Source organism: Diceros bicornis, chromosome 13 (genome assembly GCF_020826845.1).
Source record: "Diceros bicornis minor isolate mBicDic1 chromosome 13, mDicBic1.mat.cur, whole genome shotgun sequence".
Classification (NCBI taxonomy): Eukaryota; Metazoa; Chordata; class Mammalia; order Perissodactyla; family Rhinocerotidae; genus Diceros; species Diceros bicornis.
In genome coordinates this window covers 34,037,165-34,047,276 of record NC_080752.1, presented here as the reverse complement: position 1 = coordinate 34,047,276, position 10,112 = coordinate 34,037,165, and positions in this window count along the sequence as shown.

Below are 10,112 nucleotides of genomic sequence, written 5' to 3'. Positions count from 1 at the left end.
ACAACTGTGTGGAAGGACTCAAGCATAGTTTGGCATATGCCATCTGTCTTTCCCAAGGGTCCCTGCCTCCCCAACCCACCCCTGCCTTGTGGGCCCTTTATTAGTGGGGAAGCAGGAGGGCCCATTCCAGGTTCAGCCTGCTTTGGAGAGAGTCCCCTGCCCCCTCGCCCAGGGACCTGAGACCCCAGCCGATCCCCAAGCAGGTCCGGGGCCGCACAAAGCAGGAAGAGGTTCTGGCCCTTCAGGTCGGCACTTTCAGCTGCTCTCTGGGGCTGGACCATGTGACACAGCAGGGAGGTGGCCCCAAACCTTGGAATTGCCCTGCAGGCAGCCAAGCCCCCGACTCTGTCCAGGTAGCAGCTCCACCACCCACCACCGTGGCCTGGACGCTGCCCACTCCTTGGCCCAAGTCTGACCGTCTGTACATTGCGCCCTCCCCCCACCGATGTTGTGGTTCCCCAGTCTTCTCCAGAGCAGTGGTGCCAGTGTGGTGACTGGGGCCTGGGGGGGCAGACAGGGTGCCAGGGCTGTGGGGGTGGAAGAGGGCACGCACCATCCTGCCTTCCCCAGGCGTGGAGGAGGGGTGGTGACAGAGGAGGGTGTGAGACCAGCACAGAAGGAAGTTTGCTGCCAGAGGTGGTGGGGGGAGGGCCCATTACTGGGCTTGAGTGGTGTGGCAGGTGGGGGCTCTCTGCTGAGGGCTGTGTGTGTAGCTATGTATATATGTGTGGACAGGACTCTCACAGCAGGGTGCGTGCATATCCATGTGTGCACGTGTGATGCCCCCACCTCCGTGGGTGGGTCTCAGAAACAGCCTGGCTTTAGGATTCAAACTGGGTCAATTCTCAGTTGAGCGACTTTCTGGCTGTGTGACCTCGGCCAAGTCACTTGCCCTCTCTGAGCCTCATTCATCCACTCCACAAGTACACCTTGAGCTATTGCTATTTGCCGGGCACCAGGGAGACAGGGGCAGACAAGGCAGAGAGAGTCCAAGCCCTCCAGTGCACCAGTGCAACTACTGGTCTAGCCTTAGTTTCCCCATCTTTAAAGTGGGTGGCAATACCCATATCCCAGATAATGTCTGTAAAGTACAGGACTCGGTGGAGATTTGTTTTCTTCCTCCTGCATACCTTAGAGCTGCACTCTTTCTTCCAAGGGACACAGCTCCCAGCTGGTGGGAACAGGAGCCAAGGGGGCCCCCCTTAGGGCACGATCCAGCTCCCAGACTGCCCTTGCTCTGCTCTGCTGGCGTGGGCCCTGGGAGGGAGTGGCAAAGGCATCTGGGAGAGTGGATGAGATGGGGGGGCCTCGGCATTCCAAGAACACTGGCACCTTCCCAGCACCAGCCGAGAGAAGGGGGGCGGGTCTGGAGGACAAAGGTTCTCTGTGGGCCTCTTCAGTCCCCCCCACACCCACCCAGTATGGACACAGGTGTGGGATGGAAACTCCTCCAACAAGTTGGGACACCCTCTTTCCCCCGGGTGGGGCTCACGGGGAGGGGGCTGGGGAAAGGGCAGAGGAGGCGGCTGCCAACTTCCCACTGGGCTGCTGTTTACACCCAAGCCATGAGCTGGCTCTTGGCTTTGCTGCCTGATCACCTGGCCAGGTGTGCCAGGGGAAGCTGGCTGGCTCCTGCCTGGCCCCAACTGGCACTCTATGCTCTCACCCCGCTGGATTTGGGCACCAGAAGAGATAGCCGGGGGAAGATGACTCTGGACCCTTGCTTAGAACTAGAAGCCTGATTTCCTTCTCTGCCTGATTTCCCTCTTGGGCACACGGCAACTCCTCTGAGTCTGAGGAACTGCGGTTCCTCTGATAGGGGAGGCTGGTAGAGCTCCAGGGCACCCCTGGGCCAGAAAGGATAATGCACTGGAGAAGGCGTTGGTGACCTCTTTTCTGCATCAGAGGGCCGGGAGTGTGTCTCAATAAGAGTGGCTGCCATTTGCCAGCCCAGAAGGCAGGTTGGGGGCAAATGGGCCGTGGCTACAGTGGGAAGGATTCAAGTTAGACCCAAGAGAGTCATTGTCTCCCAAGGAGGGATGCAGTCAGAAAGGGATGCTCACAGGGCAGCAGACCTGAGCCCTCTTAAGGCCTGCCTTTGGCAGGGGAGGGGATGACAGGCCAGGAGAGATGGGAAGAGGGCACTGGGGGGCTGGGCCCCTCTCCTTTATCCCAAGTGAAGGGCTTGTGGATCCTGCACCCAAACTGCCCCGCACCCATTCCCTTCCACGTTGCCAGCCGTCACCATGGCGAGAACCCAAGCTTGGGAGCTGTGTAGTTAGAATTGCAGCGTGATCACGGGCAAGTCCCTTTAACCACTCTGTGCCCTGGTTTTCCTCTTCTGTATGATGGGCAGAGAGTATCTGCCTCCCAGGGCCCGTGTGAGACCACACCATGTCACACCAGCAGCCAGATGTACTGGGCGCTTTCTGTATGCTGTGCCCCCTTGCACATGGTTTAGTTCATTTCTCCCATTGGCCCTCCAGGCAAGCGTCATTATGGCCCCATTTTACAGAAGAGGAAACCAGGCTTAGAGAGAGTCCAAGGGGACACGTGGTCAGCTGGGAGATATCCGTCCTGTGGGGGCCCCTGTCCCCCTCTCTCAGGGAGCAGAGGAGTGGGGCAAAGTCGAGGACTGCGGCCTGGGTGTGCATCAGCTTGTGGAAGAGACCAGCGGCTAAGTGCAGGGTTGTGGCTGGCCCCGTTGCATTCTCGTCATCCAGGCGGGGTGTTCTCTTGCAGCCACCTTCCCGAGTTTCATTTCCTTAAGCAATGGGTCACAGCTGCACAGCTGGCTCCCCTGATGACACTGCTTCGTGCCCAGGCCCCCAGCTGAGGTTCTGCCCAACGCCCGCCCTCCCCAGCTCACGGGGCCGTTCTGGGCCCCTCGACCTGCCCCAAGGGACACCTGCTTCCTCGCCCCCCAGCCCCTCTGCTGTCCAGGCTCTCGAGAGCTCCGCCTCCCTGTCCCTTGCATGTTCCCTGCGTCCTTGTGCCCCATCGCCCCGCTCTGGGTGTCCTCTGCCCAGGGCATTTGGCGCTGGGGTGTCCAGAGAGAGAGGCAGGGCATTCTCCGCTCTGAACCAGTCCTAACCTCATTTTTGTTTTATGTTCAAAGAACCAGATGTGGGGGTTACCACACCAGCGGTGCAGCCGCGGGGAGGAGCCAGGAGCAGACCCGGCAGCCCAGGCCTGCACTCTCAGTTTCGTCTGCTCGGCCTCCAGGAAACCTTGTTTCCCTCCTGGCTTTCCCAGCCCCCTCCCCAACTGCTGCCCAAGCTGTGGCCTCCCCTCTGGCCTCCCAGCCTCCAGTTCAGCCCCTCCCAGCAGCCTCATCTGACCACCACCCGCCCTTGTGCTGAATCCTTCAGTGGCTCCACTTTGCCTCCTAATAAGTCCTGGCCGCTGGGTCTGGCATTCAGTGCCCTCCCTGCGGTGACCGGCCAGGCCGTGAATCACCTGGGCCTACGCACTACGCAGCCTTCTCCTCGCAGCTAGCTTCCCGGGCCCCAGCCAGCCCTGCGTCTCGTCTAGAGGTGAGGGACGCAGTGGTTTCATGGGTCCCCGAGGGGAACTAGGGCCATAGAGGCTCTCTACCTTGCTCCAAGTCCCACGGCTGGGCAGCCCAGCAGAGGCCCAACTCCTTTCCCTTGGGCCTTGCCCCCACAGGCACTGGGCCTCTTGGGGGCCAAGCTGCCTATGGGCAGGACTGAGCCCTCCCCCCACACAAATCTCTAACCAGAGCTGATGGGCCGGCGAGCAGCCTGTGCAAATCGCCCCCAGCTGCCGCATGTGCTCATTGGCCCCGCTACCCATCCACGCACGTGCCTGCTCCTCCCCTGAGCAGCCGTGTGTCAGGGGAGCAACCAACCCACCAGCTGCCCCCATACAGGCGGGTTTGGGGCACAGGGCCCTGAGGCCGCCTCCCAGCACCTTCCCTGGGTAAGGCCGCAGCTCAGCCCACTTCTCCCTCTCCTGGCAGGGAGGTCTCCACCCTGGTGCCCACCCCATTGCCCTGCCCAGGGGGCCCCCAGCAGGTTGTTTTCCGGGCGCTGGGCCTGGCTCAGCCTCCAGGGCCTGCCGGTCACGTAGTCAAACTCGTTCCTCCTCTCCCTCTGCCCAGGCTGCTGAGCACAGCGGTTTCCTGCTGGGGAGAGCACAATGGAGCCTGCCCCAAGGGACCCACCCTGGGGAGGCGCCAGCCCAGCCGTCTCTGAGCGCTGTGTGACCCGGGACAGGGCCCACGCCCTCTCTGAGCCTTGGTTTCCCCTGTGAGAAGTGAGGGGGTGAGACAAGGTCATGTGAGGCCACTCTCCAATACTGATAACAGCAAACTTTCCTTGAACACGAAGTACACGCCAGGTGCAGCATCACCAAATCCTCAGAGCCACCCCATAAGGCTGGGAGAGAGCAAGGTTAACTCGGCCACAAAAAAAAAAAAAAAAATCTCCCTTTTTTTTTTTTTTGTGAGGAAGATTAGCCCTGAGCTAACATCCATGTCCACTTCCTCTATTGTTTTTGTATGTGGGACGCCACAACAGCATGGCCTGATGAGCTGTGCATAGGTCCGCGCCCAGGATCTGAACCTGCGAACCCCAGGCTGCCGATGCGAAGCGCCCGAACTTAACCACTACACCACTGGGCCGTCCCCCGAATCTCCCTTTTTTGTCCAACATCCTAGAGCCTCTTCTCATCTCCTGCTCGGAGATCTGCTCCCTGTCCCCAAACTCACCCTGCAGCCCCGTGTCTTCCCCTCCTCCTCCCAGGACACACCCAGCCCAGGCTGCAGTGGAGAACTGAGAGGAAGTGTTGGAAGGTCCAATTATACCAGAGGGCACCTGGGCCAAGGTGGTCCAGGCCTGCGGCCCCAGCCGGTGGGGGTGGATTTGGACCAATCTCTCCAACCCAAGCCTGAGCCCAGCCTGACCTTGAACCAGATCCTCTCAGGGGTGGGGACCAGGAAGTGGCTACACTGGCCACAGTGACACTTCCCCAGGACGTACCCCAGAGCCCCCTGCCTGACTCCTCCATGGGACAGGGTCTGCACAGGTGTGTTGCCTGAAAGGCAGGGCCCCAAGGGAAGGCCTTCCCCAGGGCAGCATGGAGGTTTCTGGATGAGAACCAGGGACACAGCAGGGCGTGGGCTGCTTCCAGCTGGAGGACACTGTGGCTCCCCTGGAGGGGAGGGGAAGTGACTACCATCCCCAAAGCCACGTCTCCCGTCTCCTCCAGTTCAGGTCCAAGGCCCTGATGCCCACCCCCTCCCCAAGCCCTCCAGGATCAGATGGCTGGATGTTGCCCCTGCTTAGCCATGACCTCCATCCTGCCCCCTGCCAGGCCTGGAAGTGTCACAGTGACTCTACCCTGAAGCTCAGAGTCCCCAAAGGGGCCAGCCCTAGACAAAGCCCCAGTGACCCATCCTTACCTCCTCCCTCCCGTGTCTACCTCCCGACATTGAGAGTGCTGCCCCCACCCCCATGCTCTCTTAGGCAGATGGAAAATGGAACCCAGGCACTTGCATCTCTGAGCCTCAGTTTCCTTATGTGCACCACGGTCCTCAAAATAATCCCCACTTCCCAGGCTGGTCGTGAGGACCAAGGGGACGACATGCACACGGACCTTCACCCAGCGAATGCAGAGTCCTAGGAATTGTTATCATTAATTGGATTTACTTTCTGTCCTTCTGTGTGTCTTTCCCCCATCCCTTCCTCTCCCACACTTCTGACTTCCCTATTTCCATGGTTACCACCTCCGGCCTCCAAGACTGCTGGAAGGCTCCCCCATCCTCAGACAGGCCCTGCCCTGGAGCCACTTCCTCCCCCACCAGCCCCCTCCCCAAACTGGCTTCTGTCCTTCCCAGCAGGTCTCAAATCCTGTTTGCTGGGCCTCCTCCATCAACCCCCAGGCCTTGGAGTCATCACCAGACTAGGGAACCAGGACCTGGGAGGCAGGGTTGGTGGGGGGCAGCAGGGCTCTGGAACCAGCTTCCCAGTGGATTCTGATGCCCACTGTCCCACCTGCTGGAACAGGAACATCTCACACCTCAGGTGAGTCCTGGGGGCCCTTCTGTCGGCTCCACCCTGACCCGGTTGCTGTGCACCCCCCCACCACCTCCGCAGGGAAAAACACTTTCCCAGGGTGTCATTTTCTCCCCCCACCCACCCCACCCGCTTCTGGGGCTGGGAAAGCGGGAGTGGGCAGGGCAGGGTTGGGCAGGGCTGGGCAGGGGAGACCAGCTGGGCTGTTTGCTTTTGGGGTTTTCCTCTTTGGCTGGTTTTCTAAACAAGAGGCCTGGATGACTGTGGGGACAGAGCCAGACCCAGTCCCTCATGGGGCCAGGGGATCACAATAGAAGATGGTGGGGGGTATTTACACCCCTCCCAGAGCCAGGCCTTTTTAAGGAGTCTATAAAGCCCTGTGAGGCAGGAGCCGTTTCCCCATATTATAGGAGGAGGAGACTGAGGCTCAGAGAGGACCAAGGATGCGCCCAGGGCACACAGCTGAGGAGGGGGCTGGGAGGCGGTAACTCAGCAGGGTCTTTGGTTGCTCTTTCCTCCTCCAAACTCCCTCCCTCGCCTCACTGCACCCTCCTCCCCAGTTTTGCGCTCCCCCCACAATCTCTCAGGCTGTGCCTCTCTCTCTCCTCCTCCACTTTCTTCTCCAGGTGGCCCCATCCTCAGCCCTGTCCTCAGCCCTCTCCCCCGAAGTGGCCACAAACCCCTTGTGGCTTCAGCCTCCAGCATCTAAACCGTTGGCTTCAGGTCACAATAGCAGCATTTAAGGAACTTGCATGGGCCAGGCCCTGTCCTAGAGGTGTTACCTAAGATTAGCTCAGTTCCATGACAGCTCATTGAGGTGGGTGCTATTACTATTCCCATTTTATAGGTGAGGAACTTGAGGCCCAGAGAGGTGAAGTAACTTGCCTGTAGGTGGCAGAGCCAGGATTTGAACCCAGGCAGCCAGCATGCTTCACTTCTCCATGTTACTCCCCTGGCTGTCCAGCCCAGACCTCCGACCTGGGCTTCAGGCTGCATGTCCCTCCTGATTTCCCATGAGTGCCCAGCAGGGGGGTCACCATCCCTGCCTGGCCCCACCATAGCTCCCATCTCTGTGTTGAGGCCTGTTTGCTCCGTGTCCCCACCCCCACCCCACCCTAGACTGGGAGCATCTCAGAGGACAGTCATTCACGGCCGTGTCCCCACACCCAGCACTGTGGGCTCTGCACACAGGGCCTGGGTCCGTGTTCTAGGAGGAACAGGGATTCCAGCTCAGGATCCGGCCTTAGCTTCCCCACAGTGCCCTCTGCTGCTCAGACCAAACACCGCCCTGGGTGATACTCCAGCCATCAACACCTGCCCCAGCCCCATCACCCTAATAACCCCCTGGGTTTATAGAGCTCTTTTCTTCTACTGAGCTCAAAGCATTTTCCCATCTGTGATCTCCCTGGCCAGGGACCAGCCCCAGGAGTGTAGGAGGGCCCAGTATTTCTCTCCCCACTTTACAGAGGCAAACGAAGGCCTGGAGAGGGACAGGGTGAGCCCCAGCGTGCTGCTGGCAGATCCAGAAAAGAGCTTACAGGTCCGTTTCCCCAACCCTTTTGGTTACAGATGAACAAACTGAGGTCCAGAGGAGAACAGACTTGCCCGAACGAGTCCTGGGCTTAGAACCTCAATGTCCTAAATACCGTCTGGGGCTTTCCCACGACATCAAGACCTCTGCCTGAAGCTCCGCAAGGCTTGGCCAAGTCATCCAACGAGCCCCAGTGGCTCCGTTTGTAAAAGGAACAGTACTTCCTGTTCTGCCTGCCTCCTGGGGGACGAGGAGATGGAGGACCTGGGAGCGCTCGTGACTGGCTGTGAAGGCTGTGAGGCCAGGCAATGGAGAATGAGGGCAGTGGCCCAAACTACAAATTTCAGGAGGACCCTCCCCCCTGCCTGGCACAAGTATGACACCAGAGGCCACTCCAGTCCAAGGCTCAACCTTCAGACAGGTTGGCATACTGTATGTGCTGCCCACGTCCTGCCCTCGCTGACCTGGTCAGGGTATCAGGGGTGGGAGGTGAGAAGAAATGGCGACCAGTCTAATCCTAAATCTCAATTCCTGTCCCCTGTTATGCCCCTCCTGGCGCTTCTCACCATTTGTCCATTTATTTATTTATTCCAGTGACTTTTAATGTTTGTGCTCTCTGCCAGACTCTAAGTCGGGTGTTGGCAAACTTTTTCTGCAAAGGGCCAGATAGTACACATTTCCAGCTTTGAGGCCCGTACCATTTCTGTTGTGACTACATGACTCTGCCGTTGTAAGGCAAAGCAGCCACAGACAATAGGTAAACAAATGAGCATGGATGTTTCAATAAAACTTTATTTACAAAAACAAGCCAAGGGCCGGATTTGGTCCATGGCTCATAATTTGCTGACACCTACTCTAATCTCCAAGACAGCTGGGACTTGTCTGATTATGCTCAACTGTCTCCCATTGTTTGGGCAGACAGCACATTGCAGGCACTGGTTCGATCAATATTTGAGGAATGAAGCCATGAATGAGGGAGTGACACAGGGAAGACCTCTGCGGGTGAGACTCGAGGACCATGTGTGATGTGGACTGATCAAGGGGGAGTGCACAGCTTGTGCAAACCTCCAGAGGCAGGGATGGAGGAGATGCTGCTCCTCCCCAGGAGCTGCCAGGCTTGGAATCACCCCGGGGTCAAGATGGAGGGGAATTCTGGGAATCTAAGGGCTGCCTCAGCAGGGCCACGGCTCAGACCCACCTCCTAGGATTCCTGGGAGGGTTAATCAGGATGGGACCGGTAAGAGTCTTGGCACATGGGAAGGTCTCAGCTGCCATGATTATTACTGTTGCCCTTATTAACCCAAACACCTGAAACTGCCCCCGAGCCCCCACCAACGGCCCCATCGAGGTCAGATGGGCCTATGATGACCACAAGGATGCCTGCCCCTCAAGGAGCTGGGGGATGTCTGTCCTGGTGCTGGGGACACCTCACCACCTGTGTACTCACCAGGCTGGAAGCTTTCCCAGGCAAGGGCTAGTCTCTCCCCAGTGTCCACAGTGGCCAGCACAGTGGCTGTGTCTCTTCCATCAGACTGGGGGCTTACCCTTCTGTCTCTCCCTACCCCATCTAGTCCAGCTGGGTGCCTGGGGGGACTCTGATCTGTCACCCCACTTTAGTTGGAAGCCCCCAATCTTGAGCCTGAAGCTGAGAATGGGCACATTCTGAGGTCAGCCTCTGGCCTTTTTTCTCAGGCTTCCTGGAAAGCCCTGGCCCCTGGGACCCCTCCAGAGGTAGCACCTAGCACCTGAACCCTCCAGGTGGAGCAGGGAGTTCCACTGGCTGTGGGATTCCAGTCTGGGCTCTGCTCCTATTTGGCCTTGGTTCTTTTCCTGGGTCTCCAGTCTCCACATCTGTATAGTGGGGGGATTAGGACCAGGTGATGTCTGAGCTCAGGAGTGTTGCTAGCCTTGAGGGAGACTGTGCGAATACAGGTGGACACAATCTTGTAGCGCACAGCTTAGCAGGAAGATGATACGTTTATGTTAAGAAAAAGGCAGCCTGTACTGGGGCAGACACAACCCATGCCAGAGCTCAGGGCTTGGTGACCAGAGCATGGGAAGGGTCTCAGTGCCCTCCTCCTTGGCTGGGCACCTTTGTGCAGGGCGCATGAGGCACAACCTTGAATTGTGGCTGAGTCTGAGTTGCCAGCGTGGTACTTTCTGGGTCAGTCGCCAAACAGAGGAAGGAAAATGAAAGCAGTCAAGAATTGTGCTGTCTCGTGCTGCCCCCTGGTGGCCACCTTCTGCATAACATTGACAGCTCAGGAAAAGCATCTGAGGGGAGAGGGCCTCCTACCTGCAGAGATCCTGAGACTCAGGAGTCAGGGTCCCAGCCTCAACCCTGAGAAAGGGATCTTGTCGTGAAGCAGCCCCCGTGGACCAGGCCTGGGCCAGGCATTTTAGAGACGAACTTGGGGCACCTGTTTACTATCCGGGCCGGAAGCTTCCAGGGCAGGGGCTGGTCTCATCCCAGTGTCCCCAGTGCCCAGCACAGAGGCTGTGTCTCCCCCATCAGACTATGGCTTACCCTTCTCTCTCTCCCT